At 36.5% G+C, this 27,941-nt stretch overlaps 1 protein-coding gene across 1 annotated transcript in view; it reads right to left on the bottom strand.

The window, feature by feature from the left end:
• macrod2 (mono-ADP ribosylhydrolase 2) overlaps positions 1-27,941 on the bottom strand; it is a 754,657-nt gene that overhangs the window by 126,829 nt on the left and 599,887 nt on the right. The gene's annotated exons all lie outside the window — the stretch shown is intronic.

Genomic DNA, 27,941 nt, shown 5'->3' with positions numbered 1-27,941 from the left:
CATGCAACAGACCCCCAGATTCGTATGCTATGATTAACACATGCTAAAGAATGCCCTCAGACAGTTTGAACTAGATATTTGGTAACTAAATATACACAAAATTGTAAATTGTGCCCAAAATTGCATCTAGGGTTTATGTGACGTCATAAACTACGAGACCATTAGGTCGTGTAGTTTCTAAACTGTCACAGAAACCCGAGATGGAATTATTTTCATTTAAGTTATTGAAGCCCATCTATTATTTTTTATAATACATGGATATTATCTGTGATAAAAAGAAAGACAATACATGGGTGTTAAGGTTCAAATTGAAAGCAAATCTAATGAATAATAATGTCAATTAAGTCAATATTAAAGAATCTTAAATATAATTTTATTTTTGATAATTCAGGAACGGCGAATTAAACTAAGTAGACACTGAACTGCAAAAAGTAACTTATTTTTAAGGAAAAGTTGATTCAATGGGGTATGCTTTTTATAAAATTTTTTAGTCACTGTCAAAGTTGAAGATTATTTGTCTCGTTCGCTTGGTTGGTGCTGCCGTTGGTGGAGGATGATTGTAAAACTTCACAGAGAGAGTGCCTAAAAACCACGAATCGTGAGTGTTGTCGAGTGATTTAATGTAGTAAAATGAAGTATTTTACAGTAATATCACGGGGTTACTTTGTGCAAAACTGTAGTAGTTTTTTTATAATGGATTTTTTTTTTCTCTACCCTTTTCTGTACTGTCACTAAATTCACATACCATATATATATATATATATATATATATATATATATATATATATATATATATATATATATATATATATATATAGTCTCTGTAAGTCACCTTGCATAAAGGCATCTGCTAAATAAACACAAACAAATATTAATATAAAAAGGAAAACAGGATAACGGCTATTTTGTATTTTGGATAGTCTATAGTATTTAATTAAACTAGACAATGCTGGATGCAAGGAAGAAATGAACACCCTGTGAAATGACTGGATCTCTTGATTTGACGGATGCCGGAACAGACCAGTAAACACCATAGGTAAAGAGATTAATGAATAATAGTACATGACTAAATGCCCAGAGAAAATCAAGATTAAAATGACAAAGACCAGGATGGTGATGAAGTAGATTAAAAAGCATCCACAGCTGGAATAGGAAATGCTGGTAAATTACAGCTATGGATATCTGAAGAGAGATAAGCTTCCTTACTACAACATGTATGGTCTCCAACAGTGAAATACAGGCACTGAATTATACAAGCAGCACCTCAATAAATAATTTAAAATGTATTTTCATCTGATTTTTAACACCTCTGCTGCATTTGCATTTAAAAGATGTAGTACTCTTAGACATTTCACCCCATTGTAATCCTTTCCTCATCACAGAACTCTTCACACTAAATATAGACATCTACATGGAGAATCTACATCTATAAATATACAAATTGACTCTTCCTTTCGCTGCTACAGTAGCTGAGGGCCAATCACTTTTTCCCTTCTTTCAGAAAGGCCTTTCCCCCACATTCCAGAGCCACGGATTCAACAGATTTTCAGAATGTCAGGCCCAATTCAGGGTAAAAGGATGTTATTCATTTTAAGTGTCTCACATCTATGCATGCTGCCTAAAGCAGCAATCAGAAATTGTGATTACAGCTCAAAGGACACTGAATGGACAATGCAAAAAAGTGCATGAAAATTATTAACCACCAAGAGAAAGCACACTGGTAAGCGGGTTTTGAGTATGTTTACTCACTTATGATTTTCAAAAGTATACATCTGCTTTGCTTTTGTTTTTCAATGTGCAGTTTTTTTCTCTGTTAAGGCTATAAATGCTAAATTATAGTTTTGTAAAAAAGTAAATCAAGAAGACCTCCACGTACACCAACTACATATGTTTGACATAGAGACAGACTAACAGACACTACCATATAACCTCAGATACTCTCAAAAGCTTGTACTAAAGAAGGTGCTTAGCTAGTTTCAGGGCAAATAGATAAGCGCTTCTCTAGATATGACACACTGTATGTTAAACTATAAAGCATTACAATATATGCATGTATAAAGTTGCAGGCACCCACACAATATCCCTATTATTTTTAACAGAGATTACACATTATCTGAAAATACCCTGCATTAGTGTCAATACATGCCCACTAAAAATAGGAATAAGTGCACACCATCGACTAAAGGTTTTGTTATTTTCTTCACACGCAGTCATGCAAAACAGTCACACAAGACCTACAGTATACCCATAAGGGTGTAACCCATCTAAAGCCCCTTTCACACTGGCACTTCTACCTGGATCCGAACGTAGGTTCTGACTACCCGAAAACACGTACCTGGGTCGTACCCGGGTTAACCTGGGTCCCAACAACTCAACTCAGGATGTGGGTTGGCATGCTTTGATCCGGGCTGAATTAGACAAAATGCTTGTCGGACGACAAAATAACATACAACGACGCCTGCATGAAGGTTTCACTTCCACAAGGAGCGTTTTTGTTTATTCTGTTTAGCCATATTTCTGTTGCTTGAGACACACCATGAGCCAGATTGCAGCAGGAATGAAGAAACTTTTGCGCTAATCAACATTTGGGTAGATGGTTCAATCCAGTGAAGCTTGGATGGAAGCGTCTGCAACAAGCTGCTTCCAGGGCATTGATACACGTATTGTTTACTTGCGTCTGTCACCCAGGTCAACTCGACCCGCATGAAACTGGGTCCTGACCCGGGTAGGTTCTGACCCAGGTAGATCCAGTATGAAAGGGGCATAATACTGTTAAGAATATCAAGTTCTTTCCGTGCCCCTCCCCCCCTAGGTTTTCCTTCGTCCTCGTGATTATGTTTGATGTTAGATATCACATTCCTTTGACACAATGTGTTTTCTATCAATTCCATCTCCCCCATGAGTACCCAGTACAGCAGCTTTAAAGTTAAAACAGGCCAAAACAGGATGGCAAGCAATATGAGTTCACTGAACCATCTAAGCCCAGCCGAATTTAAGATTGATATCTCAGTGTAATGTATCAAGTGAACATATACAGTTCACATCCAAACATAAGTTTTCTTAAGCATCAAATACCAGAGCAGGTGTCTAAACATTTTTTAAATATGCAGTGTCTTTCACTAAGCAACCGGTGTAAGATATACTTAACCTTTCTATCTCTTTCTGTTGTAATCTTTTGAGGATCAAAGATACATTTTCTTAGGAAATAAATAGACCTGTGTGCTTCCTGTGAGCAGAAATCAGCACACTCTGTTCAAGCCATCACTGGTTTTTACTTGAATACATTCTAACTCCAGACAGTTGTTATGAACTGACATTTAAACACAGAGTAATTCTGTTGAGCTACTGTATAATACATCTATAAACTGATGGACTGTAAGATTATTTATAAATGAATGCAGTCTGGGTTAAGGTTTTTTATGTTTTATTTTCCTGGTTCTGGTTTGAATTCAGTGAAAGAAACATATTTACAGTTTTATCAACGTGAGAAATGTTGTCTGACTTCTGGAGTCCATTCTTATACAATCAGGTAAATATTCCATTGTTTTTACACTTCTTTATACGTACTCATTCTTTCAGACGTGCAAGGGTCAACATTGGTGGGGCCTAATTGGCAAATGGCTGGCTCTAGAGGTGTACATTTTGTCCCCAGCTTAATAATTAATTTAAAATGTAAAACTTACGTGAATCTTCACTTTACAAGAACAAGTGCGAAACTCAGAATTTTTATGGTGCAGGTATTCCTGAGCCACAGTATCACACATGACTTTATATGGGATGCATCACACATATGAATAACTGGTCCTGTTGAGAGTCAAAGTCTGTTGAAATATTTATTTTTAGGTATCCTCTGCACTGTAACACTGATGTCAGAGGTCAAGGAAACCAAAATAAAAATGCTGACACCTAATAAACACACTGTGCCTGGTTTTACAGCAAATTGCTCACATCATACATGCATTACCACCAGGGTTCAAACAAAATGGTGCAGTTCACACATTAGGACCATCTCATGTGTTCTGGTCCATATTCAGGTCATATTAAAATTTTAAAAAAAAATAAAACATTGAATTGCAGTAGGAGACATCAGCCACTACTGAATGCCTTTTTTTTTTTCTTTTTTTTTTTATGTATTTTCAAAGAATTGTTTTGCTATAGTGAACATAAACTAAACTGCCTTGTGACAAAAAAAAGAGTACTAATAAGACTGTATTTAGCTACCATGCTTTAAATAAACAACTCCAATCATAATGTATTTGTATAACTGGCTTTATTTGCTTTGTATCTGTGTAGGCAAAGCATACACTGGTTTTCTCAATTATTGGTTTAACAGTTGCATTCCACAAAGGTATGTGGTAATGTGACTATATGACTGGAAATGTCAAAAAAACATTTACAAATAACTTTTTTTTCCTTCTGCTTTAATTTGTCCATCCATAAGTTAAATACTAAAAAACTAAAGAGGTTTTTAATCTGAGAAACACGCTTTTAATGATGTGCTTTTTTTAATTTATTTTTTATCTATAATGGCGCTGATGCCAAATTGATTTTAAATACTGGTACCTAAAAACTGTGGCTGTAAAAACAGATGTACCACAACGTTTAACATACGAACTGTGGTGCTGGGGGTATGGGGATTTGTTGACCGCTTTGTAAATAAATGACTGTCCCCTCTTCAAATACAGCAACTTTTTTTTTTTTTTAATAAGCAAACAGTTTCAAAATTGCTCTAGAAGTGCATGCATAGTCTAATATGGAAGTGATATCAGGGATACAAGCAAATGCTCTTAGTCTAATATATATGTCATGTTTTAAGCACTCAAATATGAGGACTTTAACACAAATATGGGGGCGATACCTATATTATAATTTCCATTTCTAGAAAAAACACTCCAGTAAAACAGCTTGACAAGTAAGGGCATAGTACATGAGTCAAGGAAACGACTTGCTGTTGATCAAGCCAAAACCAAACTTAAAACCCGTATCACTTACTCTTAAGGAAATATACATTTCCCTTCCTTATCTAGCAAGGCTTTATCTCTGATCAAAGTTCTGCACACTGATTGGCACCCTTTTATTCTCCTACCCACAGAATGCTATTTTGGTTCACCTAGGTGTGAATATACAATGCTCCCTCCTTAAGGCACTGAGAGGTTTTTTTTTGTACATGGCTAGCTGATAAGCAGGTGCTTTTACACTTTTTATCAGTGCTGCACCCTCATGCTTGGGAAACACTGTAAGTTTTAAGAAAAGCTGCATTGTTTTTGGCAGCTGCAAGGTCATGTCTATGGCATTGATAAAAACTATTAATGGCCATTGACTGTAATAACGTTCAGCATGAGTGCCTAGGCTAATATGAAAATCATCATATGAATGTCATTGTGTTCTGTAAAACTCAAATATGACAGCCCATGTTGTTTAACCAAAATAAATCTTTCCTGTTGCGATAACTGGAGCATAAAGCCAAAATTAGACACTGGAAAGACAGCTCACAGAAACTGCTGTACTTTTGCATAGTATACTGTGTAACAGCTCATACCACCCTGTAATCTGGCTGCTACCCTATTATTGTCAGCAAAGTGCATAGAGATCTGCTTCAATATCCAACAAAACTGAGCTTTAACAGCATTCAATTTAACAGAGCTGTCATTAAGAGGCTAGGCTTAAACTCTTGATTTCCTCTGACCGTGTCACCTGTATGTTTTCTAAAAGCCTGTAGCTAAGAGATGCCTTTTTAATATCGAAGTGTTTTAGTCGACTTTGGCTGGCTGGAAATGGAAAATGAAAAGTGATAGAAGTACATGAGCTGATTTCCACAGTTTGCTTCAGGCAAAGCAATGCCGGTAACTGTTCTGTGAAAAATGTTAAATATGGCACATTTCAAAGAGCACTCAAGAGTTTCATGAAACAGGTAGCCTTACTGTTGCTATCAAGACCATTGCACTAGACACTTTGTGGTTGAAATTATGTAGGAAACATACTAGCACAATATTATGAATATTATGATGATAGAATGCTTAGTGAGGATGTAGGTTTTTTCTTTTATAGTAATGCAGTGCAAAATAACGTACTGTATGTGGGCCACATAAGAGCGAGCAACAAATCAGGAAATGTTATGTTAAAAAGGAACACATTTTTGCTCAATTAAATATAAATCAATGTCTTCCTCTCAAGTGTAATGCAAACACAATCACTGGGCAAATGACGTACTGTTTGTAATTTGTTAAAGTGTGCTGTCCAGGGTACAATGGTATTTCACCTTAAGAGAATTTTTAAAAAGAAAAAGAAAAACAAGGTAAAATACGTCCTTCACATTAAATGTTAAATGCAAGCAGTTAGTCGCTGAATACAAAGCAGTATATATCTAGTGTCATAACACAGTATATTAGAATTAGTCATGAAGCAGAAAAGTCCATATTTCTAGCAAAGGGTCAAAGTCATTCAAACTGTCATTAATATCTGGAGGCAAATGTTTTGTTTCAGCTTACTGGATAAATTAGATAATAGTTTAACTGAACAGTCAAGAATTTATAGCTGATTCGTTTGGGGTTTTTTTGCTTCTAGCTCAGGCAATACCCCATGAATCATATACTGTACTATATCAGACACCATCTGATTATCTCACTGAAAATATATTCATAAAAAGATAATGGACTAAAGTCTTATTCTGCTGTGGAATATGTAAATGATATATAACACCCCAAAGACTGACACATTTATGTTGCACCTTCAGAGCCACACTTTCACTTTATATATATATATATATATATATATATATATATATATATATATATATATATATATATATATATATATATATATATGGTATCATGGTATGTACCATAGGTATCAGTCACAGTCTGACTTCAGTATATATATATATATATATATATATATATATATATATATATTATATATATATATATATTATAGTGTAGCTTTCATTCAGCATTGAAGCAAGCCACCAGTCTTGCTATTTTTTTTTTTTTTTCTATTCAGCCCTTGTTTGTAGTACATAACAGCAGCAAAATCTGCAATGTTTGGTATTATTCCCTCATGGCATAGCGTAGCTACTGTCAGAAGTAATACTAATAACAATGCGGCAACACCTTAGTAGCGGGGCTAGTGTTCCCTAGCAGCAGCACCACATACTGTCAAGTGGCGACCCCGGCTTTTTAACAAGGGAGAAGATTGTGACTGTCAGCTCTCAATTGGTTAATCTCACCGGTTTTGCCAGGCGCTTTGAATCTGACATTTAATTAGTGACCCAATTACATATTTTGCTGTTGTCAGCTCATTTTTCATTTAAGAGTGAAGGGAAATAAAATTGAGTCTCGATGGGGAGGAAATTACTTCAACAGTTATTAGCTCCTGTTTTGGTCTCACAGGGGCTATAACTGGGACAGGAACCTGCGAGCTCTCCTATAGCAGGAGGAGTTCAGAAAACATTCACTGAGTGTCGCTGCAATTACAAGAGGGCAGCAAAAAATACATTTAGCTTGTGAGTGTCTCAGTGTTTGTTCTGGAGAGTGACTGTTTCTTCTCCAGATACAGTGCTTTCAGCTGATGGATACCTACAGATTTACCACCAATGGTGTGGTAGTTAGCACTGATGCACTTGGACTGACAGGCTGCAAGTTTGGTGGGAGGTCAAGATTGATTAGACTGATAAGAGATTACAATAAATAGGAATAGTATATACTGTAAATAGTTTGTTGCAGCAAAGCTGTCTTTAAAAAGACACATTAAGACAAAAGACTAGAAAAGCAATTTGGAACAGTATGCCATATTTAGGGCTCATCGGTTTTTAATTTTGTTCAAGTGATGCCCCTTAAAGTTATATTGAGCGGACTTTGTTTCTTAATTAAATTCTTCGAAAAGCACTGATTGTGAAACAATTTTGTTTTTCTCCCCTAACTTGAATGAGACTATGATTTTGTTTCACTGATAATGGTACAAAAAAAAAAGGCAGCTCCTATTTTTTATTTAACACCAACACAAAAAGCAAGTTCAGTTAAATTGCTTCTCCAGGATTTTAAATCTTAATGATTTGTTGCAAAACATGTTATAACCTGTTTTTCAAATAATAGTTTCCTCTTAATTACGATGTAATTAAAACAATTTAACTTCAGTCACTGTTTGAGTTCAGTTTGAATTAAAGTTAAGGAGCTGCCTTTTTTTTACATTATCAATGAAACAGAATCTTAAGCCCCTATCACACCGAGGTTCTGGCTACATGGGTCACAATCCCATGTAATGTTTAAAACCACGTACCTGGCTCGTAACCAGGTTGACCCGGGTCGCAGTGACCCACCTCAGGATGTGGGTTGACACGCTTCAACCCGGGCTGGGCGAGACAAAATGCATGACATCCGATCGTAAGTTAAAAATAACAAACAGCCACACCTGCGTGAAGGTTTAACTTCTGCAACAAACACTTCTGTTTAATCTGTTTAGCCATATTTTTGTTGATTGAGACACACCATGAGCCAGATTGTCGAAACATTTGCTCTAATCAACATTTGGGCCGACAGTTCAATCCAGAGAAGTTTAGATGGAAGCGTCTGTAATAAGCTGCTTCAGGGCCATTGACACGCGCATTGTGTACTTGCATCTGTCACCCAAGGTGCGTAGCCAACCCTCATGACACCGAGAACTGACCCAGGTAGGTTCCGATCCAGGAAGAGCATGCTAGTGTGAAAGGGGCTGTAGTCTCAATCAAGTTATGAGAGAATTAACTAAAGTGAACACTTTTCCAAGAGTTTAACTGAATGGAGTCGGCACAAAAAAAGGACATCACGAAACCAAAGAGCCCTAACCATATTTCATACAGAAATACTTAAAGATTTGGAATGCTGAGAAGATTAAAAAATCAACTGCATTAGAGCTGGGGTCTCCAATCCTGGTCCTGGAGGGCTGGTGTCACTCCTGTTTCTTGTTCCAACTGTACCATAAATTACTTAATTGGACATTTACCCTTTGCAGTCCTATGTTGGACCAGGTACGACATTACAATTTTCCCTTTCTGGTCCAATGTCGGACCCTGTCCGACATCATCAAAAAGATGTAAAGCACAGGTCTAACGGAAAAAGCCGAGAAAACCTTTCAATGCCCGAATGAGACCACTAGGAGCTGAGAAAGCCAATTTTTTTTTTGTTTTGAGATGTTATAGTAATAAAACAATGACTTGGATCGCATTATTGAGGAGTTTGGTGATAAAACAAGTGATCAGAAGATGATTTGCCAGTCTGCACTAATCTGAAGAGATACGATAAATTCAGCGAACTAGGAGTGGGGCAGGGCTGGAGATGCAGTACTGAATGTGAACCTTTTTGTTTGTGTGTGTGTGTTAAACTGTTTTGTAACTGGGAAATGGCTTACTACCCAGTATTTTGATAGGGAATCTACAACAGTTCAGTGAGTACTGTGCAAAAGTTTTAAGCAGGTGTGAAAAAATGCTGTAAAGTAATAATGCTTTCAAAAATAGACATGTTAATAGATTATATTTATCAATTAACTAAATGCAAAGTGAGTGAGCAGAAGAAAAATCTAAATCAAACCCATATTTGGTGTGACCACCCTTTGCCTTCAAAACAGCATCAATTCTTCTAGGTACACTTGCACAAAGTCAGGGATTTTGTAGGCATATAGTCAGGTGTATGATTAAACAATTATACCAAACAGGTGCTAATGATCATCAATTCAATATGTAGGCTGAAACACAATCATTAACTGAAACAGAAACAGCTGTGTAGGAGGAATAAAACTGGGTGAGGAACAGCCAAACTCAGCTAACAAGGTGAGGTTGCTGAAGACAGTTTACTGTCAAAAGTCATACACCATGACAAGACTGAGCAAAGCAACAAGACACAAGATAGTTATACTGCATCAGCAAGGTCTCTCCCATACAGAAATTTCAAGGCAGACAGGGGTTTCTAGATGTGCTGTCCAAGCTCTTTTGAAGAAGCACAAAGAAACGAGCAACGTTGAGGACCGTAGACGCAGTGGTCGGCCAAGGAAACTTACTGCAGCAGATGAAAGACACATCATGCTCACTTCCCTTCTCAATCGGAAGATGTCCAGCAGTGCCATCAGCTCAGAATTGGCAGAAAACAGTGGGACCCTGGTACACTCATCTACTGTCCGGAGAAGTCTGGTCAGAAGTGGCCTTCATGGAAGACTTGCGGCCAAAAAGCCATACCTCCGACGTGGAAACAAGGCCAAGCGACTCAACTATGCACGAAAACACAGGAACTGGGGTGCAGAAAAATGGCAGCAGGTGCTTTGGACTGATGAGTCAAAATTTGATGAGTCAAAATTTATTTGGCTGTAGCAGAAGGCAGTTTGTTCACTAAAGGGCTGGAGAGCGATACACGAATGAGTGCCTGCAGGCAACAGTGAAGCATGGTGGAGATTCCTTGCAAGTTTGGGGCTGCATTTCTGCAAATGGGGTTGGGGATTTGGTCAGAATTAATGGTCTCCTCAATGCTGAGAAGTACAGGCAGATACTTATCCATCAAGCAAAACCATCAGGGAGGCATCTGATTGGTCCTAAATTTATTCTGCAGCATGACAACGACCCCAAACATACAGCGAAAGTCATTAAGAACTATCTTCAGCGTAAAGAAGAACAAGGAGTCCTGGAAGTGATGGTATGGCCCCCACAGAGCCCTGATCTCAACATCATCGAGTCTGTCTGGAATTACATGAAGAGAGAGAAGCAACTGAGACTGCCTATATTCACAGAACTGTGGTTAGTTCTCCAAGATGTTTGATTTGATGTAGATTTTTCTTCTGTTCACTCACTTTGCACTTTGTTAATTGATCAATATAAACTATTAACATGTCCATTTTTGAAAGCATTCATACTTTACAGCATTTTTTCACACCTGCCTAAAACTTTTGCACAGTACTGTGTGTGTGTGTACATATATATATATATATATATATATATATATATATATATATATATATATATATATATATATATATATATATATACAGTGCCTTGCAAAAATATTCAGACCCCTGACCAATTGTCTCATATTACTGAATTACAAATGGTACATTGAAATTTCGTTCTGTTTGATATTTTATTTTTAAACACTGAAATCAATTATTCTAAGGTGACATTGGTTTTATGTTGGGAAATATTTTTAAGAAAAATAAAAAACTGAAATATCTTGCTTGCATAAGTATTCAACCCCCACACATTAATATTTGGTAGAGCCACCTTTCGCTGCAATAACAGCTTTAAGTCTTTTGGGGTAAGTATGTACCAGCTTTGCACACAGTGTCAGAGTGATTTTGGCCCATTCTTCTTGGCAGATTTGCTCCAGGTTGTTCAGGTTGGTTGGACAACACTTGTGGACCGCAATTTTCAAATAGTGCCACAGATTCTCAATGGGATTGAGATCAGGACTTTGACTGGGCCACTGTAGGACATTCACCTTTTTGTTCCTGAGCCACTCCAATGTTGCTTTGGCTTTGTGCTTGGGATTATTGTCCTGCTGAAAGGTGAATTTCCTCCCAAATTCAGTTTTTTAGCAGACTGAAGCAGATTCTCTTGCAGTATTTTCCTGTATTTTGCTCCATCCATTCTTCCTTCAATTGTAACAAGATGCCCAGTCCCTGCTGATGAGAAGCATCCCCACAGCATGATGCTGCCACCACCATACTTCACTGTAGGGATGGTGTGTCTTGAGGCATGGGCAGTGTTAGGTTTGCGCCACACATAGCGCTTTGAGTTTTGGCCAAAAAGCTCTATCTTGGTCTCATCTGACCACAAAACCTTTTCCCACATCGCAGCTGGGTCACTCTCATGCTTTCTGGCAAACTCCAGACGTGCTTTCAGATGGTACTTTTTGAGTAAAGGCTTCTTTCTTGCCACCCTCCCATACAGGCCAGTGTTATGCAGAGCTCTTGATATGGTTGACTGGTGCACCATTACTCCACTCCCAGCCATTGAACTCTGTAGCTCCTTCAAAGTGATTGTTGGCCTCTCTGTGGCTTCTCTCACAAGTCTCCTTCTTGTTTGAGCGCTGAGTTTTGAGGGACGGCCTTTTCTTGGCAGTGCCTGGGTGGTGTGATGCAGCTTCCACTTCCTGATTATTGATCCAACTGTGCTCACTGGGATATCCAAACACTTGGATATTATTTTGTACCCTTTCCCTAATCTATGCATTTGTATTACTTTATCTCTAACTTCTGTAGAATGCTCTTTGGTCTTAATTTTCCTTCAGATTCACAGCCTTACCAATGATCCTTCAACAGTGGGGTTTTTATCCAGAAAATGTGACAGCAACTTTAATGGTTCACAGGTGGAGGCCAATGGTAAGGTAATTGTGTCCTCGTTAGGGCAATTTCTTTCATCAGTGCAAACTGGGAGCTTCCACAGCACAGGGGTTGAATACTTATGCAAGCAAGATATTTCAGTTTTTTATTTTTTTTCTTAAAAATATTTCCCAACATAAAACCAATGTCACCTTAGAATAATTGATTCTGAGTTTCAGTGTTTAAAAATAAAATATCAAACAGAACGAAATTTCAATGTACCATTTGTAATTTGGTAACATGAGAGAATTGGTCAGGGGTCTAAATACTTTTGCAAGCCACTGTATGTATGTATGTATGTATGTATATATATATATATATATATAGGCACACACACATTAGGGCTGCTCCGATTAACAGATTAATTAACATATTAGGCAGGTGTCCAATCATGAGTGAGCAGAGGTGGGCATAAATATGCTAGGGTGATTGGTGTAAGAATAGCTGAACTTGCTGCGATATTGCTTATTATAGAGACTGTTATTGAGAATTATATTGAGAACTTTGAAGTTTTCTTTTTTCAGTTAAAAAAAAAATTGAGATATGGTAGTCAATTTGGTTAAGGAGCAATTTTCAAGAACTTTCTCAGAAAAAATTGAGGTATACACCACAAACAGCCAAACTGTCACAGGAAGGGATCAGATATACTCTCCACTTCCAACATTAAAATTATGAAAAGTATCCGTGGCTTACCGGTAGAAAAGGTATACTGCTGGAACTGTATTTTGTTCAGTACAGAAAAAGTGATATGGAACAGCACAGGCTACAGCAATATAGGATGTTTAAGTCAGCACAAAAACTTTTGGACAAACCCGAATTGAAGTTAAACTGAATAAGCAGAATTGTAGGGAAACAATACATCACAATGAACAAGTAGGAAAAAATCGTGAGGTTCTTAAATGCTTGAGTGATTCTATTGTTTACCTTGGCAAGCAAGAACTGGCTTTCAGAAGGCACAACGAAGGCATCAATTCCTCAAATAGAGGTAATTATATGGAATTACTTTCTCTGATTTCTGACTAAGACAACATGTTAAGCAATCGCTTATCAATAGCCACAGTGTTCTCAGGTACCTCTAACAAGATTCTGAACGGCTGAATCTATTCGGTGCCTCAGGTTCTGCTTTATGCAGAAGTAGAGGAAGCTAAGTACGTAGCTGTTTTGGTAGATTCAACAACCGACGTTGGAAACACAGCTCAGTGGTCTTGTGTTTTCAGGTATGTGACTGACAGTGAAAATGTGTCATATTTACTAAAATAAAAATAATAATAAATAAATAAAAAAAAAAAAAAACAACAACTTCCCATTGGTCTTATTTTATTTTATTTTTTTTATATTCTATTGATTTATTACTATTACTATGCAGGTCAGTCGCCGTAAGAGCGCTACCTTTATTAAAAATGAGCACAGATTAATCTACCGATTAATTAACTAATGCCCATAGACTAAACGATCAAAAGTTTTAATCGAGTTAGTCCTAATTATACACCATATTACTTCGAATTTAAGACGCACATTAACAATATTAAGGCTGTTCACAATCAACACAGATGAGTTCCTCCAGGTCACCTTTCTACACAGGGCACAGGTGTCCGAAGTTTTTTTTTTATCGCACTTGTCAACCTGGCATTGGCGTCTCCCTCAGTTCCAAATGCCTCTTGCGAAGTTCCTGTGCTAACTGTAAAATATGTTCTCTCCTTGGTAAATTCTTCTTTGTGCATTCTTTGTAAAGTACCCAGGAGTTGATGGCTGCTAGGTCCAATACTTTGTAAAACACCTGAACAGACCACCGTCAGGAGCCAGCTTTCACGGAATACTTCCATGCCATCTGATCCAAAACATCAACTCCATATTTTGTTGCATAGTAAAACTCCACGGTCTCTGGTATTTATTTTCACTAGTCCCAATCCTAATAGACTGACCAAAGCAGCACAGCTGGCAAGCAGGCGCCTGCCTTCAAAAGGCTGATTGACAACAATAGACTGTCTGTCATTCATTCAGACAGAGAGTAGAAACTAATCTGATTACAGCTAAACACATTGCGGACTGGCAAATACAAATAATAAAGTAGAATACCACTCTGTATAATCAAAATACAATTGTTTTCTGTGTGGCCGTCAATGTGACTGCTCCCGGGGCTTTTAGGTATAATGTAATATATCTCCTTTATTTCCATACTCCCGCATTTCATGCTGTGAGAATATTTAATAAATACAGACAGAAAGGTACATGAACGAGCAAATTACATTTTAAAACCAAAAACCATAAAAATGGCCGACGCGGGGCTTCTAGTGTTAACCTACAACAACACTGTTTCATGTCAGTTGTGTACAATACAACAGCGTAATTGAGGTTGTATCTTTGTAAATGCAATCTATTTGATGTTTATTTTTTTCTCAGATTGAGGGTGGTAAATTTGGGCGGCATCTTAAATTCAAAAGAATACATTTTATATCTCACCTGTTATATTTGTTTTCGTCGAGTTAAATTTGTTTTAATTTCACAAAGTCAGAAAATAGTGACAGTGACCATTTTAGTGTTTGGTGCATCTTTCTTTTGTAGTATGTTTTGTAATTCAGTTTCTGTTAACTCACAGAATCGGTGTTCAGCCATTTTCTCATGTGCAGGGGAGAAAGGGGTTCCTTTGAAAAGATCCGTGACTGACAGTGATACGAACCAATCACATGAAAGACAGAGACTATTGACCAGGGCTGTAAGTATGTTAGGGCAAGAGTTCAACCTATTTTTCCTCCTATGATGAGGTTTTAACCAATCACACCCCAGGATTTCCAATCACTGATATAGATATAGATAAATAGATACACTGTACATTTCCTTTTCTATTTAAACATACTGTACTTTCTTTTATTCTACTACATGTTACTATTTTCCAATTATATAATTTAAACAGTGACAATTTTACATCTCTAATACAATCTACCACCACATAGGTTCAATAATAGGCTTGTACTATATGAGACATAATTTTGGTGCAGTGATAAAATATACAGAAACAGCAGCTGGGAAGTTTATGAATACATGTATTATAAGATACAGAGACGCACTGTCAAACCCTAATTTCTTATTTACCATACATATAATACATGATTTCTAAAGTGTGTGTCATACATTTGTAATGGTCGTACTGTATGTTGCTGAAATGTCTTGTCAAATGTCATGTCAGCACCTGTGTTTTAAACCTCTGTTTAACACTGACTTGCTGTAAAATCGTATAAGATTGAAAGAGACTAAACTTCCTTTTTAGTAGGTTACACACTGTCCTCAAAAGCATTTAAGGAAAATTAATAAACTGTGTAAGAATTAGGTAAACAAAAGCAATGGCCTACTACTTTAGTATAATATACTTACACTGCACCTTTCATAAAAACAGTAACATTCAAGGATAAAGAGCAGACATGTTATGCCTGAGAACCCCCTACCTTTACTGTAGCAAAGGATGTAGCAAGATTTAAAACACTCTTTTCCACAAGAAATGACTGGCAATTCAAATGACATGGATGTGTGAGCAAGCCTAATGAGAAAACCCCTGAGCCTTGATGAGGACCAGCTCATGTTGCAAATATTAGCTTTTGGAGTACTAGAAAAAGATTTCCAGCAAGGTAATATTTCACTAGCTCTAATTATGAAGTAGATGTATTTCATTACTTTGATTGTTGTTGAAAAATAAACTTCTTGGGAATTAACTCTTCCCACTCTTTAAGGAAATACATTTTATAGCAAGCATTTTCATTTTATGAAATGTTTTACTAAAATAGGTTGAAGTAGTTTTTCTTGCTTTACTTTTGTGAAGTCTGTAAGTGCTTCACTTCTAAGGTCATGAAAGCATCAGGGTCAAAGCATGTCGCTGTCTGCAGAGCCTGTTAAATCAGTAGGGAAGCAGCTGGTTGTTTAAGACAGGAAAGAAGCTCACCTTTAAGGTGAAAAGATTGAGGAAGTGCAGCCATACTTTGTGTAATAGACGTGTGTTAAAAATGCAAATGCATGTCTGCTATAACGTGTTTCTTTCAAAACTGCACATTTGAGACCACTTTAAAAGCTGCCATAAAAAAAGCTGAAAACAGGAGCCATTTCCAGATACTGTATATGACAAGTGAAAACAGCAGTCTGTCTCTACCCTTCTATGTTGTCTACAAAAATATAAAAGTATAGGTTGATTACAGTAGGCTGTTTGAAAAAAGAAAACTTAATTCAAATAGAAGGGGAGTTAAAAAATGTATTCTATTTGTGTTACCCTTGATTTACCAATGTAATTAACAAAGGAAGAGGTGCTTCAAATTATTTTAATTTGGATCAATTGATTTTAGCCTATTTAATTACGACTATCAATGCTGTGTTAAATGAAACTTCAAACTGTGACAAGGGTACACAGTTTGCTTGTTCAGCTTACCTGCACTGAACATGCATAGGCCGTTTGCTATTTAAACTGTATGCCAACCAGTTATGAAGAGTTTACTACAAATGCATATCCTATATTGTATCTCACTATAATAAATATAAGCAATGCTGATGAAAGCAGTGCTCAAGATAGCAGGTATCAATGCTGTGGCATACTGCAAGTAAACCTTGCCAGCACGTATGCATGCTCATTAAGCACTGTACATTATAAGCAAGCAGGAACAGCTTTCTCTTCAGAATATGAAAATAATGATCACAGGCAAGCACTGGGGAATAAAAGCTAATGTGACAGATGAGGCTGAATACATTTTCCGAGATAAGAAATTGTTTCCCCTGTTCTGGCTTATGTCATTCCTGTCTTGGGTTTCAAGCTTTTATTTGACAACATCTTGTCAGTTTTTTAAAGTAATTAAATAACAGGAATACACCTTATTTAATTCATTTATTTAGGTTTGTCCTTCAAAGAAAATATTTTCCAATGATGTTCCAAACAATGTGTTAAGGGTAATTCATTTTTTACTACACCTATTATTCCACTTTGAAATGCTTTTGCTGCTGTCATCTTGGTGTCTGCTTCCCCCCCCCCCCCATATTACTCAGTGTTAAATTGGTTTATACACTATACACAGTCATGGCCATAATTACATTACAACTTTATGAAGAAATAGATTGGTTTTCGGACATGTACCACTTAATCTTATGATTTATCGAAGTTTACTGGTAAATGCAGGTATATCATTGAATAATGTATGTATTCCTGCATATAAAGTGTCAATTAACAAAATAATCATTAATGTCAGAGAATATATTTATTTCTGTATACAAATTTGATCAATTTAAAATTGTTCAACATTGGTTGGGTTTACATGCACATGAAAATCGAATCTACAGTCTTGACTGTGATGCTGTCACGCGAATCTGTGACGTTGCCATGCAAAACAGAAAAAGAGCGCCCTTTGGTCAGTGAGACTAAGGGCAGAAATCACTTTCAAACGATGGTACTTTGCAACCGTTTGGGCAATCGCTGTGCTGACGGAAATAGTATGTATAAGGTATGAACATGACATCAGTGCAAAACAAGCTAGGTTTATTCACCTTGAAATCATAAAAAGTAAAGAAAATTGACAGAACTGGATGCTCAAAGCCATTGGGAGACCCGTCAAAAATCACAGTGGACATTTCCATCAATGCGTTCTATAAGTTTACCAACTAAAGCATCACCATTTTCTGTCAAATATTTGTGATTAAGATTGTCGGCGTTAGGCAGTGTTTTAGCTGATGGACAGTACTGTCACACAAAATCACCAATACACGCCTGCTGTCCAGCAAAGCACAACTCATTAACACAGTCATTCTGTGCGCTCTTTATTACAGTGTGTGTAAAAGCCACAGCAAGGGATTGTTTATCTCTCAGTTCACTTTCTTGTTTTAGTTGAATGTGTTGCTTTTTTTTCAGTATGATCTTTTATTCTGTCAGCATGAACATGTACCTCATTGCAGCAGTATTTACAGTGCTATATGTCCTCTACCTCATCTGGCCCACTTCTGCTATTTTTGCTTTTTGTATACTTTTTGTGTACTTTGAAACATTTGTTTTCTTTTTAATATTCATAAACTGATTTACGTTTTCTCCCCATTCCTCATCCACTCATAACATTATATTTTCATGTATTTCCGTTTAGTTTTTGATCAAGCTAGTAGTTACTACGCCCAGCAATTGCCACAATAATCAGACTTTGATTGGCCAACCTAATCATAACCAATGTGCAATGTTGGAACGTTATTTGATCCTCTGACGCCTAAACGTACCTGCTATATCCTAGGATGCAATGTAAGGCTGCTTATTATAATGTCAGAGTCAAAATAAAACAGCATTTTAATCAAAATATTGTGTATTTCCTAGAACATAATACTGCGGAAATACTGAACAGTAGACAAAAAATTGGGTATAAATCAGTAAAAAATGGCGTTCAGTTAAAAAAAAAAAAAAAAAAAAAAAAAATTAGATAAAAAAGTTTCATTTAGTTCAGTTTTCGCGAAACATTATATATTCTCTGCAGCATATTTAGTATTAATTATACACGGGAGTGAAGCAGACATAACACAGTGGTCTTTAGAAGGGACTGAGAGGAGCCACTGCACTAATTAAACCAGCGTATACTGCTGAACCGACAGCTAGCAGCAACAAGTAAAATGAAAGCCGATTCACCTCTACACTCTTCCTCCAGGTGCCACTAACATGGAGTAGAATTAGAATTAAAAATTAAACTTGAAATGTAAGCCCTAAAATGAGGCAGTAAATGAACACAACTGTTATGCTTGCTTCACTGCAGGCACTGGTTTGCTCTATAAATGTTAAACTCCCATGCACACCACACAGTGAAAAAAGAGAATAAATAGGTAAGAAATAACTAGTTCCATCTGGGAATTCAAGACTCCATCTGTGATGAATTCTATTGTAGACCTGTAGAGCTGCGGTAAACCAAGCAAGCCATAAATTCTAGTTGCGCCCACTGAAATCCCTAGCAGTGAGGGGAAAACAGGGTTATGTTTATTCAGAAGTATATCCAGCAACTTTTATATACCATAGCAAAGTAGCAGGTGACAATTCTTTAGAAAAGGACCACCCATATTGCAAAGGGGATAACCAGCAGACCTGTTTAATGTGTCCCGACGAGTGCTGGAAGACTGACACCGATACTGTTAAAATACAACAGATTAAATAATACACTACTTAATTTGCTGTGAAGACTTAAAACTGAAAACAAAATACAGCCCCGAAGCCAACATTAAAAAATAAATAAATTGTTCCTTAAAAGAAGACTCGAAGATTAAGTATTTCCTTCATTTGTAATGAGAAAAATAAATGGCATCTGTAAAAACAAACCTTAACCCTCACCCTTTTCTGATATAATTGTGCACTTACATCTATCGTGCAAACAGATTTCCACATTAAGTACTTTATAACTATGCATAATAACATTGTAATTATCTTTAAGTACACATGTATTTACTAAGTAACTACTATGTAATTACCCAGTAATTAGAGACAATGTAAAATGTTCCTAAAATATGGGGATTTGATGAAATGCAAAAAAAAAAAAAAAAAAGGCTCTCTATTTAATTAGGCAATCCTGTACCCACTTGAGTACTGATTACTTAACAAACCTAGTATAAAATTATTGCTGAAGCACTTCAGATTTAGAGTAGAAAAGCTTTGGCAGCATTTGTTCAGTCAGAGAAAACCATTGATCTCTATGTAAGCTAATAAGTGCACCTGAAGTGGACACTAAAGATCAATGCTACATAATAGACATAGTTAAACTTGAAGCAGGGCAGTCAAATGTCTGCCTCTGTAATGGGAAGTAAGCAACCCACAGCCCTCGCTATCAAACTGGTGAAGGCATATATATGCAGCACAAATAACTACAGCCTTTCTCCTCAACTCGAAGCCAAACCAAGAGGCTGAGAGGTTTAGCATTCCTTTGGGCCAACAGATATGTGCTGGCATTGCTGTCCAAGTCCAAAACCTGGAACTTGACAGAAACGATGTAGTACTTTTAAATCAACCCCAAATTGTTGCTTTTTATTTTTTACTCTTGAGATGAGAGCTGAAAAGTACCAATTCTCTGCATTTTTGGTGAATTGGTGGTGGACAGGGGTTTTGATGTTGTAATGACCAGGAACACTTCTTCAATATACAATGCATTAAGCTTCTAGAGAGCAGTCTAGTTACTTAACCTTTCTATGTAAAAAAAAACTAATACCAGTAAAATAATATACAGTGTTTTGGTTAATCTGGCCACAACATTTCCTATTGGCGAATACAGGAAAAAAAGCACAATGGACTTAACGTTGAAAGACGAACAAAAGTGCTATTTTGGTGGTCGTTATATTGCTTCCATAGAGTTATGGGAAGACACACCCCCATATTAAACACCAGACTGACATGTTCAAATAACTTTATAAAGACCTAGGATTCTGTGAAAGTGTAAAAAGTGTCCAGGAAACCAACAAATGACAGAATCATTTTGAATATCATTCAATATACTGTAACTATTTTCATTCCATTACCAATTTGCTCTTTATACAGTAGTTCACCCTATGCACTATACCCAGGAAATCCTGTACACAAGGATATTTTATGGTAGCCTCACGGCACTGAACAACACTGCACAGCACCGTACAACATGGCAAGCACCACCAGAGAGAGACAGAGCACTTTTTTGTGCATGGTTTAGCAGTGGTTTATATTCCTTTGTGTTATTATTTTGGGACTGCCATCTCACGTAACCCCCCCCCCGACTTTTGTGTTCAATTTAAAATAAATATGTATAGTTTTGAACTGAGACGCTTCATCTGGACATTCACTTATTGACCCACACCACTCACTTCCTGACAACTCGCAAGATGATTCCTGACTGCTCCCCCATCAAAAGCTTGCCAGAGCAAAGTAATCCACTGAGCTCTTTCCTACATATATTTTAAAGTCCTGTCTAATGGCTCTCTTATTCTGAGAGGGTCATTCATCAAATGGGTTGGCAGGACAGGTGAAAAACATTAAATAAAAGCACCTACTTACTCGGCAACAGATTTATTTCAAGTTTTGAGCATGAACAAACAAAGAACCAGCTTCCACCCTTTTAACTTTGATCATGTGTACTAAAAGTAAATAGGGCCAGAGTGTGCAGGTGCCAGAGATACCACTTAGCTAATTGTTTTTCTTGTCAAGACTACTTAACTGATAACAGTGTGTACTGACTGACTGATGGCCGTTCAAAGGCTTCATGAATAACATGAGGGCTTTGTGTCACTCTGAGATATACTAGCTTCCATGTCTTAAATGTGCCCTTGCAGTGTCAGAGCGATTTTGAGTATAACCAGGGACAGGAAAAAAAAAAAAAAAGTGGTGTTAATATTCAAATAAAGTCTAAATTAAAATGCATTACAAGCAACAACGCAAGAAAAATAGCAACAAATCACTTGAACATTAACTACTATTGCATAAGCCTCAAAAGCACAATTAATAAACCCAGCAATTTAATTATTATCAGAATAAGCTATTTATAAGTCATGAAATACTAACTAGTGTAATGAGTGGTATGTAATCAACTGGTTACAACTAGCAGCTGGGTTTTGAACGATGAGATTACTAAATAAAATATTAGCTTACACCATCTTTCATATTTTACCAACAGCAATCTTCCAGCATTTGACAGCTACAGTATATCATTATTTATTTAAATTACAATTATTTAAGATTAAATAGATCACAGTGGTATCTGCTTTGGTGCTAAAACTTGAACAAAGTGTTTAAAAAGACGGAGGCAAAGAAAGAAAAATACAGCTCTCCAACTCATTGTAAACAGCATGTTCCTGTTCCTGTTGTGATGATACTTGATTGCATGCTTGTGCAATGATGCAAAGCCACTCATGTCTTAAAGATGGCTGGAATGTGATAAGTGAAGCGGCTGGTAAGATAAATGGTTCATTGTCTCAATACAAAGACTGGTTTAAAATTGAAATTTCACCTAAATAAGACCCACAGACTTACCGTGAAACAAGCGGTTTGCTGTATATTACTAGCAAAAAAATATTCTTTTTTTTTTGAGAGAAAAAAAGCAATATGAGATTACCTCTGTATACTGGAAAAAAAATTCAAATGGTAATTTCTTTCCCTTTCAAACAGAAATCTTTTTATCATAATATCCTGACTCATTACAACAGTGTGTGTTTCAGCTAGTGAATCTACTGAGACAGGAGTAGTATTTGTCTGGTCTCTGCCTGGCCTCTTCTTGTGCCTCACAAGCAGGGACTGCAACTATTTTCCTCCGTAGCCCATAATGCACAAAGGTCAATGCAGTACTCCCTATGCATCCAGTCAAGTCAGCGGCACCATGATGTAAACCAGCAAGCTTTTAAAACACATGACTCAGCACACACTGCACAAGTAGTGTTTTTACTAGGCTTGTCACTGGGGACCGGCCCAGAACCATTTATAAGCTTATATGTTTGTGGTTCATATTTTCCCCATAGTTACATTTGTTCTTGCAGTCTCATTATAAGGCAGGGACACATAGCTCTATATATATATCAGTGCCTATAGAAAGTCTACACCCTTTTCATGGCCATTGGTTATACACCAGAAACTACCACCCAGTGATGCCAAGACTGTGACAGAGCAAGTAACACCAGATAGTTTTAATCTATTTACTTGCCCTAACACTGGTGTGTGACCATGATCGTTATTAACGGAACCTCACGATAATAAAAAAAAAAAGCACTTCTATATTTATTTTGACCATAAAATATGTTTTTTTCCTTTAACCACATTGTCATTCTTCGCATGTTTGTTCCCCATAAAAACAACTTATACTGCTATAACTCTTCAGTCATTACAGTTTTGTCTATGTACGCTTCTTCAAGTCAAGCCCAAAACTACTCAAAATACCACAAGTCTTGCTTATTGCACTTACTGTAAAACAAAATTGACTTCCCTCATTGAACATTTTAACATTGCTCTTACAGCAACTCAATCTACTGTATCAATCAGCTTGGCTGAAGTGGTTTGGTTGTTGCAAACTGAGGCACCAAAGTGATATTAACTTTAAGAATTAAGTTATTTTTTCACTGACTCAATCTAAGGTCACAAAAAAAAAAAAAAGAAAAACACAAAACAACAGGTTTACTAAATGTAATGCCCTAAACAAAACACAGTTCACCTTTGTCTAGTCATTTCTTACATGACATCTTTTGAACAATCTCAAAGTCTGTCTATCTGGTTCATGTCAAAAACACAACAAAAGGACAAAAGACTAGCATGTTTTGACTTCAAAGCCAAGTACACCTATACAAGTTGAACAAAGATAAACAATGACATGCCTATTGAGCACTGAGGAAGCGAAAACATGATCTGCAAGGTAGGAGTTACAATTCCTGTAAGAAATGTTACAGAAATGACAGCACTACATAAAGTCTTGTTTCTGTATACAAAATGAGTGGGTGCAGTGCCAAGGTTCCACACACTGTAGAATGAAAAAGCTTGGAATGAATATATTTAATTATGAATGTGAAACATTTGGATCATATTATGACTTTTTCTCTGCCTCAGTACATCACTGCCACTGTTTGCTAGTGTAAGTATATATACACACACACACACACACACTGTATATTTAAAATCCAGGTCTCTCAGGTAAGACCCAGTTAAATTAAAAGCATCTCTCTGTAGAACACAACCTGCTCCATACATACATGTTGTTGGAAGGTAATACTTTAATACAATAAGTGTTCTATAGAAGAGTCAGAGCTTAACAACATGAATGGGAGCAACATCCAACCGCTTCAATACCACAATGTTAAATTAAATACACTTCACACATGGTGCTCAGAAAGCAACTCTACAGAACAACTAACAAAAAACAAACATCTACAGTTGCACACTACGCTTTTAGGCGCCCTCAAATCTACTAGGAGCATGTTAAGAGATGTAAGCATGTCATGCAGCCCATTCATGTCACCCCAAAGGTGCCTGACAAGGCTTGATTTTCATGATTAGGAAGTTAAAACTATATACTGATAGTTGTCTAAGCAAAACAGCTTATGCAACATAAATAATTTCAGTTTCTGAATGTATTTAATAGCTAAAAAAACAGGTGTGAAGGACTGTACAAAAAAACAATTTATATGTATAATTTTGGACTAACAGTGGTTTATTAGCAATAAACCAACAGTAACTGAACTAAACCACATTTATGGTGCTTTCACACACTACGTTATAAAGTAAACCACTATAAAATAAGTGATGTTGTAAACTAACCCTAGAATTACATTTATGGAATCGCTATCCTTTAGTGGCTTTTTACAACAAACATAAATAAAAAACAAAATACATGAATAAATGTGCTCAGAATTCCAATTGTCCTTATTTTTTGCAATTGTTGTTTATTTTGTTATTTGGTCATGTTTAAAAGCAGTGCCATCATTAAATGTAAACCTAGGGCTTTTATATCATGAAAACAGATTCCTTAGATTTTCCGCTTGTGGCACATTACTTATTCTCCAAAAGGATACCTTGTCTCGACTCCAGTATAACATAACAGTGTGGTATAACACTTATGGACCACTCAATGCAACACAGGGGGCCTTAAAAATGTTGTGTGAATCCAATATATAAGCATCCCCCAGTCAGCCTCCAATAGCCTGTATCTGTTGTCTGTTTTTTTAAAAAAAATACTGTTTCTCCTTGTGCAGCAGGTTGTAGGGTAGAAGGTCAAACAGCTTGAAGGTATTTATTAATTTAGCTAATTGGGTCATTTGAAAAAGTATCCCCTAAAAGGGGATAAATCAGCTTTAGCCTTTTAAAGTCTGTACTTCCCTTCATCTTGTGTTGACCTCTTGGCTACTTCTGCACCTGCTTTGAAAAAAAATAAAGGAAACTTTCATAGAGCCTCCTTTATCTCTGTGTACACTTGATTGTTTCCAGTTGACGGAACAATAGACTTGCAGGACCATGTGAACACTGTTAAACTAATCAGGACATTATGGTTTCATGAACAACTCAAATTGGTACTATCCTGGAAAAGTGATTATATTGATATACAAGCAAGCAGGACATGGGCCATTCGGAAAAGGTGATTTGGCTAAATTAAAAACCTTTAAGAGTGAAATGTTCATTAACTCAGTCTTCAACTCCCCACAAATCAGGAAATTAAAATTCATTTATTTCCCCCCTGAAACTGATAAATAATAAGTAATACACGATTAATAAGCATTTAAGCGGTTTTATCCGCCAAAATAATACTTCCGGTTCAATTGTGTTAGGGAATGCTACATAAACACAATCAAAAATTGTACCAAACCAGCAGAAAAACTTGTAAAAATGCAAATGCAAACACAAGTGCAAATTCTTATTTCAGTCTTACTAATCTCTTGTTTAATTAGGGCAACATAAAACAAACATGTTCAGAACAAATGATGGGAGTTATAGGTTTGAGAGGAGGTATAACTGCAGTGTACGACTATCCACCAGTAAAAAACTGCAGTTTGTTTTTTAGTCAGTCTCCAGAGTAATCCCAAATGTGTCACACTATAGGCTACTTTAGAAAATTACAAAATCTAAAAAAACAAACTAACTAAAAAAAAATGTCTATGCAACGATGCTAAAGTTGTTTTCTTACTGCCAGCTTCTTATTCGCATCCCAGCTTCTTATTTGCTAATATGCACAAATGTAACTAAAATTGAATTTAGCAACCAGGGTATTTCAGGGGACTAATCGCCTTGGGCTGCTCATTTCAAACTTAATACAAACACAGGGGAACCCCTCTATGTCATCCAAATGTATTTATCCTGGCCCAAAACATAATTTGGTACAAAAACAGCAGGCAAACATGGCAAACAAACATTGACATTGGGTTTAGTGCAACATTTCAAAGTAGGTATCCAGAAGTGGAAACCCTGTGCATGATCCATATGTATTCTTCCCTGTTTAACACAGCTTTTGCTTTCCTTTGTTATCTTGTCTAATAACCCATGTTTAAGTTTTGTGCTTTCCCCATTAAATATAGCATACTCACAAAAACCTATTAGACAAATTAGTCTCACTTTGACACAGAGGGATGGTTGGAATTTCTTCAGATCTGCTAGAGGTAAAGAGAATTGTGTGCATTGCAATGGGATTGTATTTCAGCTTGGGATCGTAATGCACATGCATGCACGCATACACCACTATAGTTAGGGCTGAATAACCACTTTAATGTTTGTACTTTAATAAAATTGATCCCATTCAATGGATCTGCACAAAATATTGCACGTGTGGTGTCATGGTTTAGATCTCTTGACATAACCCATTTTGCCCCCTATAAAAGTATAATAACAAACATTATTAATACATTAACAACAACAAAACAACGACACTACCGGTTCTATATCTGTAAAAAGAGATACAATGGGAGTCATTTTCAAAGTGGCTCCGTTGGAGGATCGCATTACTTCAACCCTTTTTTTCCTGCACCCGTTTTTCCCACCGATTCAGTATTTTCTAAAGCTGCGGTAAACATGTCGGGACTCTCTCCGCTAGTTTGGTTCATTAGTTATTCTGATGCTTTCTTTTGGTGGAATGCGTAATGATCTAAGAATCCGTGTTTATTTTCTAAAGACGAAAGTGCTGGATAATGTAAAGTTCCACCAGTTAGCTTGCCGCCTGCTTCAGCACGGTCAATACGATTATACGCCAGTAAAAAAACAGAGAGACAGCAAGTCAGACCAAGTCCCTGGCATTCAATGTGGATCCAATGTTAGAAGCAGCTGTGGTTGTGTGCGTGTGTGTGTATATATGTGTATACATTAATACACAAACCTTAAGTGTATTTTTATTTGTTGCTGTTCTTGTTCTACATTTCCTAAGCAGCTGTTCATTTTAAGCACATTTTTTTTTTTTTTTTTTTTTTTTTACACAACAGTACTCACATGTTTGGTCACCATCACAACTTTTGCAAGAATCTGGGGTTCATGTATTCTGCTGGTGTCGATATACTGTACCTGATGAAGACACGTTAGTGTTGAAACACGTTATTTGTTTTACAACTATGTCCTTTTTTAAATCAAGAAAGAGATTTTGATGAAGAATATAAATGACTGAGTCGTCTCGCATTTGTAAATACTGACACTTGCATTTAAAGCGAGATGCAGCATTTTTGTGCCTAACCCCTGAAAAAGTTGTCAATGATTTTTTGTTCTTGCATTTCTAACCATTTTAATTGCAGTCTCAAGCTCTGCATTATAATTTCTTATTTCTCTGTGCTTCAGTGGTACAAACAAATTGATACACGACAGAGCATTGTATTTTGAGAAATCATATAGGTATCTGTACTACAGGTTGAGAGGAATCAAATCCTGAAAATGGATTTGGGCAATATCAAGAACTGGGTAACCTGGATACCCGAGTACCCTATGTCATCCCTACTCTACAGGGTTAATATCAGTGTACTGTACAGTTTAGGGTAGTATGCATTTAGCATATTGTCAGTGTCTCCAAGGATTCCAAAATCAGGCACATACGAATCAACCTAATAGAAATCTGTGAAGTGTGTAAAGAAATTATTTATAATGACAAGACCTTCATTAGCTTAAATGTCAAAGATTAATTATCTATTGTGTTTAATACTGTTAAATAAAAGTGACTTAATTTCTA

The sequence above is a fragment of the Polyodon spathula genome, chromosome 6 (genome assembly GCF_017654505.1).
Source record: "Polyodon spathula isolate WHYD16114869_AA chromosome 6, ASM1765450v1, whole genome shotgun sequence".
Taxonomy (NCBI): Eukaryota; Metazoa; Chordata; class Actinopteri; order Acipenseriformes; family Polyodontidae; genus Polyodon; species Polyodon spathula.
This window is presented reverse-complemented; position numbering and strand designations above follow the sequence as displayed.